Source organism: Microplitis mediator, chromosome 1 (assembly GCF_029852145.1).
Source record: "Microplitis mediator isolate UGA2020A chromosome 1, iyMicMedi2.1, whole genome shotgun sequence".
Lineage (NCBI taxonomy): Eukaryota > Metazoa > Arthropoda > Insecta > Hymenoptera > Braconidae > Microplitis > Microplitis mediator.
The window spans coordinates 19778825-19800220 of record NC_079969.1 but is presented as its reverse complement, the minus strand read 5'-3'; positions in this window follow the sequence as shown (position 1 = coordinate 19800220).

The following is a 21396-nucleotide window of genomic DNA, read 5'->3' as shown; positions in this document are numbered from 1 at the left end:
GATAATAATTACAGATAAAATCGACAACAGTAGCAGTAATAACAACGATTGTAATTATATCAGCACAACAAGGTAAATATAGATACTTTTGTGTCTTAAATTTTTTATCAAATTTTAGATTTTTAGAAACTAATTTATTTAATTTTTTAATTGATAGATGGGGAATGTTTTGCAATATGGTATGATTTTCCCAATAGATTGGTTAAGTTTAACACTTGACCATATATTAGAAGAAATATCAACCCAGTTAGAGTCATACAGAGTGAATGAAAAATTTGATGATTCAATCATTACGGTTACCAATGTAACAACAGAATTGCAAACGAGTGATATCAATATGAGCTGGTGGCCCTGGTTAAAAAAGAGAATTAAAAAGTATTAAAAAAAATTAATTTTTCAATATTTTTGATCCTTTTTAATACTGCCAATCCTCTCTTGAATGGCCACGTTACATGGCTTAATCCTTTTTAATTTTTTTTTTAACCAGGGGGTTTCGTATCCCAGAAGATCAAACACCATCACCATGGAAATATCACTTCATGGGAAATTTATTGGTAGAAATGTATCCAGACCTAGAGGGACCATAGAGAAGTGAACTTGCTCGATTAACAGATCAAGGAATTGAATTATCTCCATCACAAGCTCTCCAGTTACAATCAACAATCAATAATAATAATAATAACTTCCATCAATTTATGATAAGATATTTGAATTATCTTCCACAAATTTGGCTAAACACATTCACGATCGAATATATTGTTAACGCTGTATCTCGCGAGCTTAACTCGTTGAGAATTATAAATGATACACAACGCTACAATCGACTGTTAATAATAATCGGAGCATTATCTTGCTACTTGATAATCAATGATGAAAACCACTACTGGTGGTTTAGATCTCAAATTAATGTCACAACCGTCCCAACGTTAACTGACTACCATTTCACAGGAAACTGAGTTATCCAATTATGCATGGTTGGAGCTGCTGAATTACAAAGGCAACAAGAACAACAAATGCGTCAATTACAACAATTACAATAACTACAGATCCAGGAAAACTCGGATGATAATGATTCTATTGCTGATACGGTAATACTGATAGATGAATCTATTTATTGGAATTCAGGTGGTGAGTAGGATAAAGATGAAAAAAGTGATGAAGATGATGATGATGATCAGAACATGGGTTAGGAATTTTTTTTATAAGAATAATTATCATGATAAGCTTGTTAATTACGTTTTAAAAGAATAACAGTCTTTATTTTTTTCTCAATTATCTTAAGATGGAAAAAATCATGCTCTTCAAATTTTTTATTATTACTTTTTTTTTAGTATTTAACTATCTCAATATTATATGTATGACACACATGCTTTAACTTTATTAGTTCTAATTCATGGATCTCAATTTTCTATAATGATATTATTTTTTTCTAATATAATAATTCGATTAATAGAATTAAAACTATTTATTACTATCATTGTTTTTTTAATTATATTAAGATGTAAAAATTATGCTCTTTAGATTTATTTATTTTTCAAGAAATGTATAACTGTCTTAAAATTCTATGTAGAAGGGTCAAGTCTGTGCATATAAGAATATGCATGACATACAGACTTTAACTTCATTAGTTTTAATTTATTATTTATTCATAGATCTCAGTTTCTTTTATTGATGTTATTTTTCTTATATAATTAATAGTATCATAATTATGACTTACTATTACTTTTTTATTTATTTATAATAAGAGAAAAAATTATTTATTTTTCAAAAATGTATAACTGTCTTGAGATCATTAATAAATTTATAAAAAAATAATTTTCTATGTACGATTCCTTCTGTTGCGTAATCACAACTACATTCAAATTTGAATGTAGTTGAACTTCCGACAAATAGAGGCAGCACCTACTGGGGCCTAGTGTCCATCTATGAGAACTTGACTTGCACTGTGCGACGCATGCGCATGGATTTTTCCTGCCTCGTGGCAAGAAGACCGACGCCATTACCTATTCGTTTATACAATTTCAAGTGTCACCACGTGTTTTGTATAATCTATTCAAATTGCGCTCATCTTGAGTAAATAATTAAAAGTAATCAATTAATTACATTAAGGGTTCATTACTCTATATAAAAATATAATTATTTTTATAACCGCGAGCTCCAGAGCTCATAAAATAATTAATAAATAACATCAAGAAATCCAGTGTTCTACAACCTGTTCCTGACGAGGTTATATCATCGAGAAAGCAACAGGTGCATTTTTTATTAAACATTTACCTGCTATTAGTGCTCAATTAATTTAAAAGACTCAGTTTTGTTATTTATTTAATTAATATTATGCTCAATTTTTTAATTAAACTAAAAGTTATGTTTCGCTCAGTAGCCTCTGCTATCATGCTACCACGTGTTCAACAGATAAATTAAAATCAGTGTAATTTATCATGAGCTCATTAAATTCAATTCAATTAAGTGATCATCACTATTAAAACTCAATAACAAAAATATTTATGTATTCAGTGCTATTAAAAATAGTAATTGATGTGTTCACTTCGCTCAGTAACCTCTGACATCATGTTACTTATTATCATGACATTTTTGCATTCAACTCAGTGTTCAATTAAACTCAACTTGATTATTTTTAATTCATTATTTACTCGAGCTCAACTCAATAACTTGTATTCAATTATTCACGTATTCATGAGCTCAGACATTTAACAGTATTTATAAATTAAATAAACTATTTGATTTGCAACCCAGTGATATTTTGTGCTGTGACAAATAAAAATATTGTTATATTTTTAAATATGCGTATTTTTCAAACATCCCAACCACCAACCAGTCCTGGCATGTCTTTACTTAATTATTATTACAACATTTTATGGTCCTTCGAGCCGGATGGTTGGTTGGTTGTGTCGGTAGCATCATCAGTGGGCAGCTGTACTCATATAAACCTATCAACAGGTCAAGGAGCTCACTATGGGGGATGAAGAGAAGAAGAAGGGTCTTCCAAAGGACCAGGAGCACTCAGAGGTCCCTGAAGGTACCCCCACGGACCCACACCTCTTTCCAGTGATCAAAATCATACTGCGTTGAAATTTTTTTAATTTAAGTAATTTTGTAGGTCTTGTCAACTTCTGATTCCTGAAGTTTTTTGACAGGCAAGATGTATGCCAAGGTGTTGATGTCCTTGGTTCTTGAAAGGTCCATCTTGAAAACTAGTAATTTAATTAGATTAGATAATTTTTAATGAATCGCAATTCACTAAAACAAGATAAATTAATACTAACTTAATATTAGAATTTAAAATAGATCTTAATTAATTAATAATGAATTAAATACAATTTCTTATTGATAAAATTTTAATTTTAATTTAATAAGCCACACAAGTTTTTTCACTATTAACTAGAACGTTTCTCGATGAAGACTGACTGCTGTGAGCGCTTGAGCTCAGTGCTCAGCTCATTTCCCCCACCATCGGTCGAAAACAAGTTCAGACTTGTCGAATGACGTCATCTACTACACATTAGCAAAAAAAAGAGGGTGGGGAGAAACTACACCACTAGATGGCCTGCTCTTGCATGCTTCTCGCATGTACCCCTACACACTCTAGTTTCAATATATAAAACATCAATAAGGGGGTAAATTGGCACCGTGATGACGCTCAAGGCTGATAGACTGAAAAAGTATCAGCCTTGAGCGCCCTCACGGCGTCATTTTGTTTGAACAATTTCCCGCGCAAAATATGCGAGATGCACCATCTATCACGAGCTCGAAATGGCGGATATGAGCTCAAAATTGCAGACAATTAGCATCAAACGGGCCCTAGCTCAGGCGGTAAAAAAGACTGCTAATAACACGAATCAGATGCAAATTAGCATCCAAATGATGTCAAAAAGGTCCCAGATAAGCTCAAATGATGTCAATTAGCGTCAAAATGATGTCAAAAAGCCGCAGATAAACACACCAACAGTCGATACATTGTTGCCAATCGATGACTTACCATACATTGGTACAACAGATCATGCCCATTTTGCCCCAAATGGGACAGAACTCCCTCTGCCTATCTACTGAATGGCCTTTTTAACTTCCTGCTAAGAAAATTGTAAATTTTCAAAAATTCGGGAAGTTATAGGTTTCGGTCCGATTTACGAAAATCGAATTTTCATTAGATGTCGACGTTTTGAGGTCCTAGGAAGCTATTCTAATTTTACGATGATGTCCGAGTGTATGTATGTATATATGTACGCACTTCAAAAGTGTTTTTTTTGGATAACTTTTAATGTGCTCGATGGATTGGTTCCAAAATGGACTGGGATCTAGAGCTTTATAAGCCGCGTCGAATGCCACTTCAACCATCAAAATCGGTTTATTCGTTCAAGAGAAACCGATGTCGAAAGAATTAAAAAAAAAATTTATTTTTCATTTTTTTTTAAATATCTCAAAAACGACTCGATAAATCGAATTCAAAATTCGATCAGCTCTAGAACTCAATAAAATACGTCGATTACTGCCTCAACCATCAACATCGGTTAATTCGTTCGCGAAATATCGTGGGAGAAAGAAATGCTAAAAAACGGTTTTTTTCGAAAACAATAGCATACAAAAATTTTTTCGAGCTCGAAAATGTATTCACGACGAAGTTTCCGAGCTCAAAGAGCTCGAAAACAGCGGGAGGTTTTAGGGCTGGCCCGCAGGGTCAACCGATAGACAGATTTTTTTTTGTTGTTTTTTTTTAGTATTGATACAATGTGAAATGTCATCTTCGTCCTCAGCCTTGCGGTTTCCAATTTTCCCCGTCTCGTTGCCGTCTGAAACTACACAAGTCACAGTGCAGTGGTCACATGACTAATTATCACGTAGACGCATGTCCGTAAGGGTGCAGTGGGGACAGTGTCCCGAGGCTAGTCCTACACCCAAAATTATCGGTCAATCACTTCAAACCTGGATCAATTAGCGTACAGATGTACTTTATATTAAATATTCAGTATCAATTCCGGCAATTTACTTGCAAAACCTAGCTATAACTTGGGTAATTAACTTGTGATATTCTGTACAGTACTGGCAATTATTTTGCGATTATATTTTACTGTTTAGTTATTAAATATTATAAATAAAGTTCGTTTAATCAAATTTTACTGTACGTTACCGGCGATATACTCGCAATATGAAACTATACTGTGCCACGTATCTCTCTACATTACATCCAGCGCTTGCATTTTCTTGTAAGTAATTTTTATTATTTTAATTGGCAATAAACAATCATTGCAATTGTTAATCATTCACTTTATCTACTATTCGTTCATCCTATTCATATCCTATTTTACTGGTAAGATCCTTAACTAGTTGACAAAAGTAGTATTAATTAAGTCATAGATAATAATTCGAAATCTATAAGAATAATCTATAATTTTATAAGCCGTAAGGTAAGTTGATGAGTTTTAACATACACTGCCAAGTTTGAATAAGTGCGGGTATTTGCTTTGCAAGAACCCCAGCCCACTTCTCTGTCTAAAAAAATAGTCTTCTGATCGATTTTAAGAGCTTGACATTAAAATAAAAACAACTAGAAAACAATGCGGTATTCGAAAAAACTTTATGAGAAAAACTTCTAGGGAATAAAATTGTCTACAAAAAAGGTCTAATGATATTTTGTAATAGGTTTGATAGTTTCGCCGGAAAAGTAAGAAAATCTCAAAATTTAATATGAATTCGACTTCAACCTCAATTAACTTTTGAACCAATAGATTCCTCAAAAAATGATAGAAATTTTTTTTGTAGAGCATTCAATTCCCTACAAAAATATGCCTGCCAATTACTCCTATGACGCATCGTTAGCTACTTATACAAATCAGAAGACATAAAACAAATTTTTTCCATGTTATTCTTATGGGAAATAGAAAAGTGCAATGCGGACAATGTTAATATTAATATTAAGAGCTCTAATTTTCACAGGCGTCTTTTTTTTATCTAAACGAAACTTTTGAACCTGTTTGGAAGAAAAAAAAAAATTTGCTTATTTTTTGAATCACCCTAATAAACACCCAAATATAATGTTTATTCATGTTGGGTAACACTTTTGATTCTTGTTCCCAAATTGGATCATCGTAAGCCAAATAATGACCATCAGATATGAAATTCCTCTCTTTTAATGTTTCATGAATATGTTGAGGAGTATATACCGGTGGTTTCAGCATATTAGTTACACTATTATATTAATCCATTTAAAATCTGAAAAATAAAGAAAATACTTCATTTTATGATTTAATAAAATGATTTGTCAAATATTGCTTTATTTACGAGTAGGCAATAAAATTAGTAATGAAATATTCAATAATACAATTTTTGATTTGAAAAATTAAAAAAAAATAAAATTAATTATTATTTTACTTCCATCTTCCACTTCTTTTAAAGCATAAAAGCGTATTACAGATAATTATTTAAAATTTTTATTCATACTTTTATAATAGATATCTTACCAAAGATGTCACTGTGAGCGAAGAAAAATATTTCCGACGTTAAATATAATAATATAATTGAGCATTTATTTACAAAATAGAACTAATCAATTGTGGTAATTAGGTGCACTGTAAATATTTATTATAGGTTATGCGTCTTTACCCAGTATAAATACACCACATAGCTGAATAGAACACTTTAATCCCTCGTGAACAACCTATAAGTTAAAATTATGTTTCAACATTTATTAAACTCTTAAATTAATTAAATTTTTTTTTAATATTACAAGTTTATTATATATTCTTGAATGCAACTCCATTTTTGAAGATGAATCAAGTAAAGTTGATAAAAACATTTCATAAAACATTTGTATTATTCAATTAACCTCTAAATGTTTACAATCGTTGTTTCGATACTAAACGCTAGTGGAAATTTATCAGACTTTTCTCTGTAAAACTCTGAAAAAATCGTTAGAACTTTAGAACTGAGTTGTTCAGAGAAAATTCCGAAAAATTTCCACCAGGAAAAATTCCAAAAATTTATTAAATTCATAAGAAAGAATGGAGAAATGATTTGAAATGTGATTTAATTTCAAAGTTAATGCAATAAATAATCAATTTACTTTGTTATAGTCAATGTCAACTAAAAAACGATATTGTCTTAATACGAAAAGAAGTTGATGTATATAGTCTTATGCTTATGCTGAAGCTACTGAATTAATACACATTAAAGACGACCATTTTCTGATGCTTTTGTCAGGAATAGCGTTAGAGTGCCATCTATTATAAATATTCTTAACTTATATCCCCATGTTCATTATAAAAACTACACCATAAATTTTGAATCTGATGTACAAATTTTTGATTTTCAGAATTAAATTCTATTGATTCATCACTGTTATGATATTTCTATCTATTTTCTTAACGGTTTTAAAATACAGACAAATAATCGTATGAAACTATATCGAATAACACACGCAGTGATGATACAACCATCTATTATATCTCAGGTAAACATTGAAATTAAGCAATCATATTACTCAATCAGATATATTCCCGGGAAAAAATCACCATGCATGATCATGTATGATCATGCAGGATTCATGCATGATTCGTGCCTGGTCGTGCATGATTCATGCGTAATTCAGGCTTGATCCTGCATGACTCATTCATGGCCAAGCATGACTCATTCGTGATAAATAATGTCGAAACTTTTGCCCGTTTAAAAAGTACTAGGGAAAAAAATGAAAATCGTAAAATTTAAAAGTTCGAAAGTCGTGACTTCAAAAAACGAAGCAGCTAATTTCATGATTCAGAATAATTATTTAAAATCTTGCAGAGAAAAACAAAAAAATAGTTATGCTAGAAGCTAACAAAAGAACCCGCCATGAAAAATAAGAGTTATTCGAAAATAATAAATTCAAACGATTGAATCAGACAGAATAGTTCAAGGAAAGGAAATAAATCCGCAACGTGAATCGAAATGAAATTCTGACATCCTGAACGTATGAAAAATAATATGTGTCATTTAAATAATAATTATTCCTTACATATTCCCACACATTCAGGAACACATTATGCCACGTATTATCCCACACATTCAGAAATACATAATCCCACACATTCAGACAAACAGTATCCCACACAATTTCCCAAACATTATCCCACACATTCGAACATACACTATCTTACACATTAACCCAAACATTTACCCACACATTTTCCAACACATTTTCCCACACATTATCCTACAGATTTTCCTAAACCTTTTCCCACACATTTTCCCACACATTATCCCACACGTTTTCCTACACATTATCCCGCACATTAACCCAAACATTTACCCACACATTTTCCACACATTTTCCCACGCATTTTTCACACATTCAGACATACATTATCCCACACATTCGAACATATATTATCCCACACATTATCCCACACGTTTTCCTACACGTTATCCCACACATTTTCCCACACATTATCCTACACATTTTCCCACACATTATCCTACACATTTTCCCACACATTATCCTACACATTTTTCCACACATTATCCGACACATTCAGTCATACACAATCCCACACAATTTTACGGACTTTTTCCCACATATTTTAAACATACATCATCCCACACATTCAGACAAACATTATCCCACACATTCAGACAAAAAGTATCCCACAGATTATCCCACATATATTCCCACACATTTTCGCAAACATTATCCTACACAGTTTTCCCACACACTATCCGACACATTTAGACATACACAATCCCACACGATTTCCAACACATTATGCCACGCATTATCCTACACATTCAGACATACATTATCCCACACGTTCAGACAAACAGTATCCCACAGATTATCCCACATATATTCCCACACATTTTCGCAAACATTATCCTACACAGTTTTCCCACACACTATCCGACACATTCAGACATACACAATCCCACACGATTTCCAACACATTATGCCACGCATTATCCTACACATTCAGACATACATTATCCCACACGTTCAGACAAACAGTATCCCACAGATTATCCCACATATATTCCCACACATTTTCGCAAACATTATCCTACACAGTTTTCCCACACACTATCCGACACATTCAGACATACACAATCCCACACGATTTCCAACACATTATCCCACACATTTTCCCACTTATTTTCCCACACATTCAAACATACATTATCCCTCACATTTTTCCACACATTATCCCACACATTTTCACACACATTATCCCACACATTTTCCCACACATTCGAACATACATTATCCCACTCATTAACCCAAACATTTTCCCACACATTATCCAACACTTTTTCACACACATTATCGTACAGATTTTCCTACCCATTCAAACAAACAGTATCCCACACATTTTCCCACACATTCGGACAAACAGTATCCCACAGATTATCCCACATATATTCCCACACATTTTCGCAAACATTATCCTACACAGTTTTCCCACACACTATCCGACACATTTAGACATACACAATCCCACACGATTTCCAACACATCCCACACATTTTCCCACATATTTTCCCACACATTCAAACATACATTATCCCTCACATTTTTCCACACATTATCCCACACATTCGAACATACATTATCCCACTCATTAACCCAAACATTTTCCCACACATTATCCAACACTTATTCCCACACATTATCCTACAGATTTTCCTACACATTCAGACAAACAGTATCCCACACATTCAGACAAACAGTATCCAACACATTATCCCACACATTTTCCCACATATTTTCCCACAAATTCAAACATACATTATCCCTCACATTTTTCCACACATTATCCCACACATTCGAACATATATTATCCCACACATTTTCCCACACATTTTCCCACACATTCAGCCGTACATTATGCCACGTATTATCCTACACATTCAGACATACATTATCCCACACATTCAGACGAACAGTATTCCACAGATTATCCCACACAATTTTCCATACATTATTCCACAAATTTTTCCACACATGATCCCCTTCATTTTCCCACACATTCAGTCACACATTATGCCACGTATTATCCCACACATTCAGACATACACAATCCCACATGATTTCCCACACATTTTCCCACACATTTACACACACATTATCCCACACATTTTTCTACACATAATCCCACACATTTTCCTACACATTCGAACATACATTATCCCACTCATTAACCTAAACATTTTCCTACACATTATCAGACACTTTTTCCCACACATTATCCTACAGATTTTCCTACACATTCAGACAAACAGTATCCCACACATTTTCCCACACATTCAGACAAACAGTATCCAACACATTATCCCACACATTTTCCCACATATTTTCCCACAAATTCAAACATACATTATCCCTCACATTTTTCCACACATTATCCCACACATTCGAACATATATTATCCCACACATTTTCCCACACATTTTCACACACATTATCCCACACATTTTTCCACACATAGTCCCACACATTTTCCTACACATTCGAACATTCAGTATCCCACTCATTAACCTAAACATTTTCCCACACATTATCAGACACTTTTTCCCACACATTATCCTCCAGATTTTCCTACACATTCAGACAAACAGTATCCCACACATTTTCCCACACATTCAGACAAACAGTATCCAACACATTATCCCACACATTTTCCCACACATTCAACCATACATTATCCCTCTGATTTTTTCACACATTATCCCACACATTATCCCACACATTCGAAGATATATTACCCCACACATTTTCCCACACATTTTCACACACATTATCCCTCTGATTTTTCCACACATTATCCCACACATCATCCCACACATTCGAAGATATATTATCCCACACATTATCCAACACTTTTTTCCACACATTATCCTACAGATTTTCCTACACATTCAGACAAACAGTATCCCACACATTCAGACAAACAGTATCCCACACATTTTCCCACACATTCAGCCGTACATTATGCCACGTATTATCCTACACATTCAGACATACATTATCCCACACATTCAGACAAACAGTATTCCACAGATTATCCCACACAATTTTCCACACATTATTCCACAAATTTTTCCACACATGATCCCCTACATTTTCCCACACATTCAGTCACACATTATGCCACGTATTATCCCACACATTCAGACATATATTATCCCACACATTCAGACATACACAATCCCACATGATTTCCCACACATTTTCCCACACATTTACACACACATTATCCCACACATTTTTCTACACATAATCCCACACATTTTCCTACACATTCGAACATACATTATCCCACTCATTAACCTAAACATTTTCCTACACATTCGAGCGTATATTCTCCCACACATTCTCCCACACATTCGAACATATATTCTCCCACACATTTTCCCACACATTCGAGCATATATTATCCCACACATTATCTCACACATTAGAACATACATTATCCTACACAATTTCCCACACATTATCCCACACATTCGAACATACATTATCCCACACATTCTCCCACAGATTATCTCACACATTTTCCTACACGTTATCCTACACATTTTCCCACACATTCAGCCACACATTCTCTCACACATTTAGCCACATATTATCCCACACATGGACATACACTTCATCCTACACATTTACCTTTACGTGTTCTCCACACTTATAATTTTAATATTAGAAAATTAATTTAATTCTTAGGTTGTACGTATAAATAGTAGTTTATTTCATTTTCAACGCATATTTATTTAATTTTAATATTGTAATATGCTTCAAAGCATCTGAATGGTCTGTAACTATTTGATTATGTATACATTTCTATTTTTATATATAGAATTAACAAATCAAATACATACAGGAGATATACAAATTTTACTCATAAATTTTCACTGTTTTCCACGAATCGTTACTATAATTTGAGTTAATTTTCATCATGTGTATTTACATTGATAAATGCATATTTTCCAATGTTATCAATCGTCAAGTTGTATCGTTTGTCACTCAAAATATTCTTCAATCGCGAAAACGATCTTTCAGTGTCACACGATGTAAGTGGTGCATACATCATACACCTTACGTCTTCCATGACCCAACCATGTGGAATTTCGATGTCCGGTTCACCCTGAAGAGATGAAAATATGTTCATAATATCAACACTGAACCCCGTATTATTCAATAGTACATTCAACATTTTGTCTCTTATCGCCTGAGGAATATGTAAATTTTCTGTGATGTCTGATGATATCCCTGTTATAACCTCGATTACAGTTTCTAAATCAAGACCTTGGGTTTCCAAAGTCTTTATTGCATCTGCAACGCAACTGTAATTTTGATGGATGGTGTCAAAATTACGTTCTATATCAGGAAGGCGCCATAACTCTTGAGCACGTAGCACGACTTCAGCATCAGGGATCAGTGCGTTTATTACTGGTTCAATCGTAACAAAATACTGATGATAATATGAAGCAGCTCGGAGCCACTCACCCCATCTGGTTATAACGGGTTCAGGTGGAAGGGGAACACCTGGGGCCATGTCTTGGAACAGTGTTACTCTTGTTGGCGCTTTACGAAAGACGGCTTTTGTATTCGCTATTACACCATTCGCATTTACATATGTCTCTCTGATTGTTTCAGCTACTCGGTGTAGACCATGAGCCAAGCATGAAACGTGAATCAATTTTGGAAAGGTATTTTTGAGCCTTAATCCTGCTGCCATCATGTATGGTGCTGCATCAGAAACAAACAATAGAAGTCTATCATGATGGACATTGTCTGGCCACAAGATACTTAATGCGATGTTGACAAAATTTTCTATTTCTTCAGCGTTAGCAGTAGGGATACAGCCACAATGAAGTAAATGAGACACAGTAGCCTGGTCTGGAAGTAGAGCACCAACGATTGCATGAGTGATGCATCGACCAAATTTATCTGACGTTTCGTCAACTGATAAATAAATTGAATGATTACCAATTTCTTCCCGAAGTCTCTGCAGCTTTGAATCATAAATTAGATCAACATATGACTTTCTTAATGTTGTAGCTGTAGGTATTTTTTGAGAAGTGTACTTTTCCAAAAATCCACGAAACTTAAGATTGTTTAACTTCTCGAATGGAATGTTGGAAACCAAAAGTGTCTCGGCTAGTTCATAATTGAACGTGCTAGTACGAGATTGACATTGTGAAACAGCGTCCGCAGTGGGGTCAACAGGTTGAGCACGACGATCAGCGATAGATTGATGAGTGTTGTTCAAAATGTGCCGTTCAATATCACGTCGTGTAACTGAATTCAACTGGATTTTACAGAGCGTGCAGTATACAAAATCATTACCAACGTTGAAAGTTGCAGGTTCAATATTTAATTGCTGAACGATGCGTTGCCATCGACCGAGAAATGGAAGTCGTCTTGGCATGATGAGTTTGTGATTTGATAGCAAATGACACCAATATTCAATTGCGATAGAAAAAAAAACAGCCAACGTAACCAGAAGAAAATTAAAATTCAAAAACTCAGTAAACAAAAAAAAAGTTTTACGCTTGTGATAAGACGAGAAAATTATACGTACGAGGCGCAACTTAATTTTCTTAATTAAATATTTAAGATAAATAAAATCAAAGTGACCAAAAACTTAATCACTTTATTTAATGACAACTGTCAGTTTAATTTTTAAAACTCGAACTTAGTCACTAAACAAAACAAAAATAGTAATAATTTCAAACAAACGAACTAAATATTCTTTTTATTAATTTTGGTCTTTCTTACATCATGATCCAAAATTTCTCACAAATTTTCCCACACATTATCCCACACATTTTCCCACACATTCTCCTACACATTATTCGACACATTCAGTCACACATTATCCCACACATTCAGACATACATTGTCCCACACATTATCCCACACATTCAGTCACACATTCAGACATACATTATCCCACACATTCAAACATACATTTTCCCACACATTCAGTCACACATTATCCCAAACATTCAGACACACATTATCCCACACATTCACACATACATTATCCCACACATTATCCCACACATTCAGCCACACATTCAGACATACATTGTCCCACACATTCAGTCACACATTATCCCACACGTTCAGCCACACATTATCCCACACATTCAGTCACACATTATCCCACACATTCAGACATATATTATCCCACACATTCAAACATACATTTTCCCACACATTCAGTCACACATTATCCCAAACATTCAGACACACATTATCCCACACATTCACACATACATTATCCTACACATTATCCCACACATTCAGCCACACATTCAGACATACATTGTCCCACACATTTTCCCACACATTCTGCCGCACATTATCCCACACATTCAGTCACAGATTATCCCACACATTCAAACATACATTTTCCCACACATTCAGTCACACATTATCCCAAACATTCAGACACACATTATCCCACACATTCACACATACATTATCCTACACATTATCCCACACATTCAGACATACATTGTCCCACACATTTTCCCACACATTCAGTCACACATTATCCAACAAATTCAGACAAGAATTATCCCACATAATTTCCCACACATTCAGACAAACATTATCCCACACATTCGAACATACATTATCCCACACATTTTCTGACACATATTCCCACACAATTTCCCACACATTATCCCACACAATTTCCCACACATTCAGACAAACATTATTCAACACAATTTCCCACACATTTAGTCACACATTATCTCACACATTCAGACAAACATTATCTTACACATTTTCCCACACATTCAGCCACACACTCAGACAAACATTATCCCACACAATTTCCTACACATTTGAACATACATTATCCCACGCATTTAGCAACACATTTTCCCACACATTCAGACATACACTTTCCCACACATTCAGCCACACATTCAGACATACATTATCCCACACATTCAGACATACATTTTCCCACACATTCAGACACACATAATGCTACATGCACACAGTAATCTACACATTGAATTAAATTTTTTGGTCCACATCCTATACAATATTTCAAGTGAAGTTTATTATTTAATCAACATAAATAACAATTTATTAATGTTAAACAAAACTTATGATAAAGTTTTTTGTTTTTTATTCGGATGGCGGAGAGTGTTACACATTTGTGTAACACAAATTTTAAATTCCTCATGGCTGATCCGTTTTTTTGGCGATGTATGAAGCATTACGAATTTTGGAATGATTTTTTTCAAATTATACTATTTTTATCTTTGAGTGTTATCATCATCGAGCTAATAGCGTTATAATTCATAATCATTTGATTGAATTGTGATGGTTAATGAATGTTGTAAAGTTTACACTTTTCAGCCGAGGCGAGCAAAGAGAACGGTAAAGTAGATTTTGTAATCAAATGGTTACGAGACGCTATTCAACTCACGAAAATTAGGTTAATGAAGCAAGTATAACGAGAAGTTATTCACCTTCACATGTTTTTAGAATTTCTGGAGGGATAGCATTGTTAACACCTTTCCCCCGACCAGTTATACTCATTACCAGCAGCTCATTTCCGAATATATTTTTCAAAAATACTCTGGCTAGTTTCCTCGGATTACTTGTGATTTTGATCATTTTTTTATAATCTCCAACGGAAACAAATACTCGACTTTGTGGCATAATTTCAATTTTATCGGTTTGTGTGTAAGTAATTTTAGTGTCTTTATCCTCAGTGTTTTTGAAGCTCGTCTTATCAGTATTCGTTTTATCTTTACCTTTTTCATCAGTAGTTTTTATGTCAGTTTTTTTAAGATCAGTACTAGCGTCAGTAATAGTAGTGTCACGGTGATTTATATTAGTAGCACTATTGTTAGTTTTGTCACAGTCGGTAGCATCACTACCAGTATTAGTAGAGTAAGTTTTATCACAGTCTGTACCGTCCATATCGGTAGTTTTATTGGAAGCTTTGCTGCAGCCTACAACTTCATCAGCAATAGTATTCTTTTGAGTTGTATCACAATCCGCAGTACCAGTCACAGTATTTCTAATTTCAGGGTTAATATTGTCATAAATCTCAGTATTAGTGTGTTTTAAGTCAGCGTTATTGTTATTGTAAGTATCATTGCCGTCTTCAACGTAAGTAGTAGTAGTATCATTGTCTGATTTGTCACAGTTTAAAATGTTAGAATCAGTATTAATTGTGTCGGTATCATTGTTTTGAGTTTTGTCAAATTTTGTAAAGTCAGTAACAGTATTTGTAATGTCAGTAGCATTGCCTTCAGTATAGTTAGTATCAGTATCATTGTTTTTAGTTTTGTCAAAGCTTGTAAAGTCAGTAACAGTATTTGTAATGTCAGTAGTATTCCTTTCAGTATCGATAGAATCAGTAATTTTATTGTCTAAATTTTTAACAGGAGAACCGTCCGTCATATTTTTACTATTATTTGCGAGTAAATTTTCATTCGGAGTGGTTAAGACTTGACCAATCACAACTCCATCGGTGTTAACTTCGAGCGATTCCAACCAATCCTTATTCGCTAAGAGAAAATAATGTTTTATATATTTTAGTTAGAAAAAAATTTTAATTATAATTTGAGTTATAAGCTGAATGAGATAAATAATAATTCAACTTTCCACTGTCAAAATTGAATATTTTGAAGTGAAAAACAAGTTGTTATTTTGTGTTGAAATAGTAAAAATCACAACATGATCAATAACAAAAATCGTAACATAGATAGCAATAAAAAGAATACAAAAAAGAAAATAATTAAAGTTCAAAAACTTACTACTTTGAGCCACTATTTTACCACGATAAATTTTATTTTTGTATTTAACCAGACCATAATTGAATTTCGTATATTCAATAACTTCCTTCAACGAAACAATAGAAAAGGATTTAGTGTGTTGCCATAATATGAGAGCATGCATTGTAATAAGTGTTTATAAATTTGTTAAATTATTTATTAATTAATGCACTGGTTAATTGATAGATAACTAAAGTGATCAATTGATTGATTTATTAAGGGTATACGGTTCGTTCGAATTTATTTAGATCTTTTTACGGCAATGTTATGTTCGTTTTGACATATCAAATGTCAGAATTTTAAATATAATTATGCAGACAGAGAAAAAACAATTGACAATAGCAAAAGTTAAAATAAAATATTCTAAATATAAACAGTTGAACTTACGCTCTTCTGATATAAGAATGATTATTAATATTCATACGCAGTGAAAGAAGTTAAAAGTGTGTGCCAAAATGATTTAAACGTCATTTAGAAGATTTTCTCAATTACATAAGGTAACCTGTGTGCAATAGTTTTGTGCTAATAATGTATGTTCAAATATGTGGAATAATGTATGTTCGTATGTGTGGGATAATGTGTGGGAAATTGTGTGGGATAATGTTTGTCTAAATGCGTGGGATAATGTTTGTCTAAATGTGTGGCTGAATGTGTGGGAAAATGTGTGGAATAACGTACGTCTGAATGTGTGGGATAATGTATGTTCGTATGTGTGGGATAATGTGTGGGAAATTGTGTGGGATAATTTTTGTCTGAATGCGTGGGATAATGTTTGTCTGAATGTGTGGGAAAATGTGTGGAATAATGTGTAGGAAAATGTGTGGATAGTGTATGTTCAAATGTGTGGAAAATTGTGTGGGATAATGTTTGTCTGAATGCGTGGGATAATGTTTGTCTGAATGTGTGGCTGAATGTGTGGGAAAATGTGTGGGATAATGTATGTCTGAATGTGTGGGATAATGTGTGACTGAATGTGTGGGATAATGTATGTGTGAATGTGTGGGATAATGTGTGACTGAATGTGTAGGATAATGTGTGACTGAATGTGTGGGAAAATGTATGTTTGAATGTGTGGGATAACGTATGTCTGAATGTGTGGAATAATGTGTGACTGATTGTGTGGGAAAATGTGTTGCTGAATGCGTGGGATAATGTATGTTCAAATGTGTAGGAAATTGTGTGGGATAATGTATGTCTGAATGTGTGGCTGAATGTGTGGGAAAATGTGTGGGATAACGTATGTCTGAATGTGTGGGATAATGTGTGACCGAATGTGTGGGATAATGTATGTTCAAATGTGTGGGAAATTATGTGGAATAATGTTCGTCTGAATGTGTGGGAAATTGTGTGGGATAATGTGTGGGAAATTGTGTGGGAATATGTGTCAGAAAATGTGTGGGATAATGTATGTTCGAATGTGTGGGATAATGTTTGTCTGAATGTGTGGAAAATTATGTGGGATAATTCTTGTCTGAATTTGTTGGATAATGTGTGACTGAATGTGTGGGAAAATGTGTGGGACAATGTATGTCTGAATGTGTGGGATAATGTGTAGGATAATGTATGTGTGAATGTGTGGGATAATGTGTGTCTGAATGTTTGGGATAATGTGTGACTGAATGTGTGGGAAAATGTATGTTTGAATGTGTGGGATAATCTGTGACTGAATGTGTGGGATAATGTGCGGCAGAATGTGTGGGAAAATGTGTGGGAAATTGTGTGGAATAATGTTCGTCTGAATGTGTGGGAAATTGTGTGGGATAATGTGTGGGATAATGTGTGGGAAATTGTGTGGGAATATGTGTCAGAAAATGTGTGGGATAATGTATGTTCGAATGTGTGGGATAATGTTTGTCTGAATGTGTGGGAAATTATGTGGGATAATTCTTGTCTGAATTTGTTGGATAATGTGTGACTGAATGTGTGGGAAAATGTGTGGGACAATGTATGTCTGAATGTGTGGCTGAATGTGTGGGATAATGTGTAGGATAATGTATGTGTGAATGTGTGGGATAATGTGTGTCTGAATGTTTGGGATAATGTGTGACTGAATGTGTGGGAAAATGTATGTTTGAATGTGTGGGATAATCTGTGACTGAATGTGTGGGATAATGTGCGGCAGAATGTGTGGGAAAATGTGTGGGACAATGTATGTCTGAATGTGTGGCTGAATGTGTGGGATAATGTGTAGGATAATGTATGTGTGAATGTGTGGGATAATGTGTGTCTGAATGTTTGGGATAATGTGTGACTGAATGTGTGGGAAAATGTATGTTTGAATGTGTGGGATAATGTATGTCTGAATGTGTGGGAAATTGTGGGGGATAACGTGTGGGAAATCGTGTGGGAATATGTGTCAGAAAATGTGTGGGATAATGTATGTTCGAATGTGTGGGATAATGTTTGTCTGAATGTGTGGGAAATTATGTGGGATAATTCTTGTCTGAATTTGTTGGATAATGTGTGACTGAATGTGTGGGAAAATGTGTGGGACAATGTATGTCTGAATGTGTGGCTGAATGTGTGGGATAATGTGTAGGATAATGTATGTGTGAATGTGTGGGATAATGTGTGTCTGAATGTTTGGGATAATGTGTGACTGAATGTGTGGGAAAATGTATGTTTGAATGTGTGGGATAATCTGTGACTGAATGTGTGGGATAATGTGCGGCAGAATGTGTGGGAAAATGTGTGGGACAATGTATGTCTGAATGTGTGGCTGAATGTGTGGGATAATGTGTAGGATAATGTATGTGTGAATGTGTGGGATAATGTGTGTCTGAATGTTTGGGATAATGTGTGACTGAATGTGTGGGAAAATGTATGTTTGAATGTGTGGGATAATGTATGTCTGAATGTGTGGGAAATTGTGTGGGATAATGTGTGGGAAATCGTGTGGGAATATGTGTCAGAAAATGTGTGGGATAATGTATGTTCGAATGTGTGGGATAATGTTTGTCTGAATGTGTGGGAAATTGCGTGGCATAATGTATGTCTGAATGTGTGGGAAAATGTGTTGCTGAATGTGTGGGAAAATTTGTGGGATAATGTATGTTCAAATGTGTGGGATAATATTTGTCTGAATGTTTGGCTGAATGTGTGGGAAAATGTGTGGGATAATGTATGTCTGAATGTGTGGGATAATGTGCGACTGAATGTGTGGGAAATTGCGTGGCATAATGTATGTCTGAATGTGTGGGATAATGTGTTGTTGAATGTGTAGTAATATGTGAGGGATAATTATTATTTAATTGACACTTTTTTTTTTTATACGTTCAGTATGTCAGAATTCCATTTCGATTTACTTTGTGGATTTATTTTTTTTCATTGAACTATCCTGTCCGATTTAATCGTTTGAATTTATTATTTTCGAATAACTCTTATTTTTCATGGCGGGTTCTTTTGTTAGCTTCTAGCATAACTATTTTTTTGTTTTTCTTTGCAAGATTTTAAATAATTATTCTGAATCATGAAATTAGCTGCTTCGTTTTTAGAAGTCACGACTTTCGAATTTTTAAATTTTACGATTTTCATTTTTTTCCCTAGTACTTTTTAAACGGGCAAAAGTTGCGACACTAGTGATAAAGCATGACCATGCATGACTCATTCTAGATCAAGCTTGCGCATGCATTAAGTTTGAAATAAGTGTATCCAGAGATATTATCCATCAGGAAAGGTCATGCTTGAGCACGCTCTATTATGCATGACCATGCATGGTTCATACTTGATCATGCATAACTCATTCATGGCCAGACATGACTCATTGGTGATCAAACATGATCATGCATGGCTCATTCTAGATTAGACTTGCTCATAACTAACGTTATGAATAATTGTCTACAGAGATATTATTTATCAGGAAAGGTCATGATTGAGCATGCTCTGTCATGCATGACCATACATGGTTCATACTTGATCATGTATAACTCATTTGTGATCAAGCATGATCATGCATGATTCATTCTAGATCAGGCTTGCTCATGACTTACGTTAGAAATCATTGTATCTCGAGTTTTTTTATATATAGTGGAAACCCATTTAAATATAGTGGAAACCTAAACATGCAAACCTCTCAATAAGACAATTTATAGATAAATTGAGAAAAATATAGATAGCCCGAACTGGGAATCGAACCCAGACTAATTCGGTATCGCGTCGAGTGCTCAACCAGTTGAGCTATCCGGCAGTATACTATATTCCATTCAATTTGATCTATAACTTATTGAGCCACACCGTCCATCGTACGGTAATACACCATTTAAATATAGTGGAAACCTAAACATATTAATAGTTAAATAAATAAAAAAACAATTTGTATTCATAAATATTAATTTTTTAATGCATTAAGTGAATAATATGTTAAAAACAGTTTTTAATGAAAGTTCAAAATAAAAGAACCAATGAAAATTGATAAATTACTCTCTATCATTTGTATCGTACGATTAATTATATACCTTAGTTTCTAATACTTACAGCAACATCTTTCAAATAAATAAGCTATGAGAATGCGTGTGCATGCATAATAACGCGTGCTCATGTATGGGAATGCCTGATCGTATTTTTCATAAGCAGCCAATATTTAAATACGACCAAACGTGC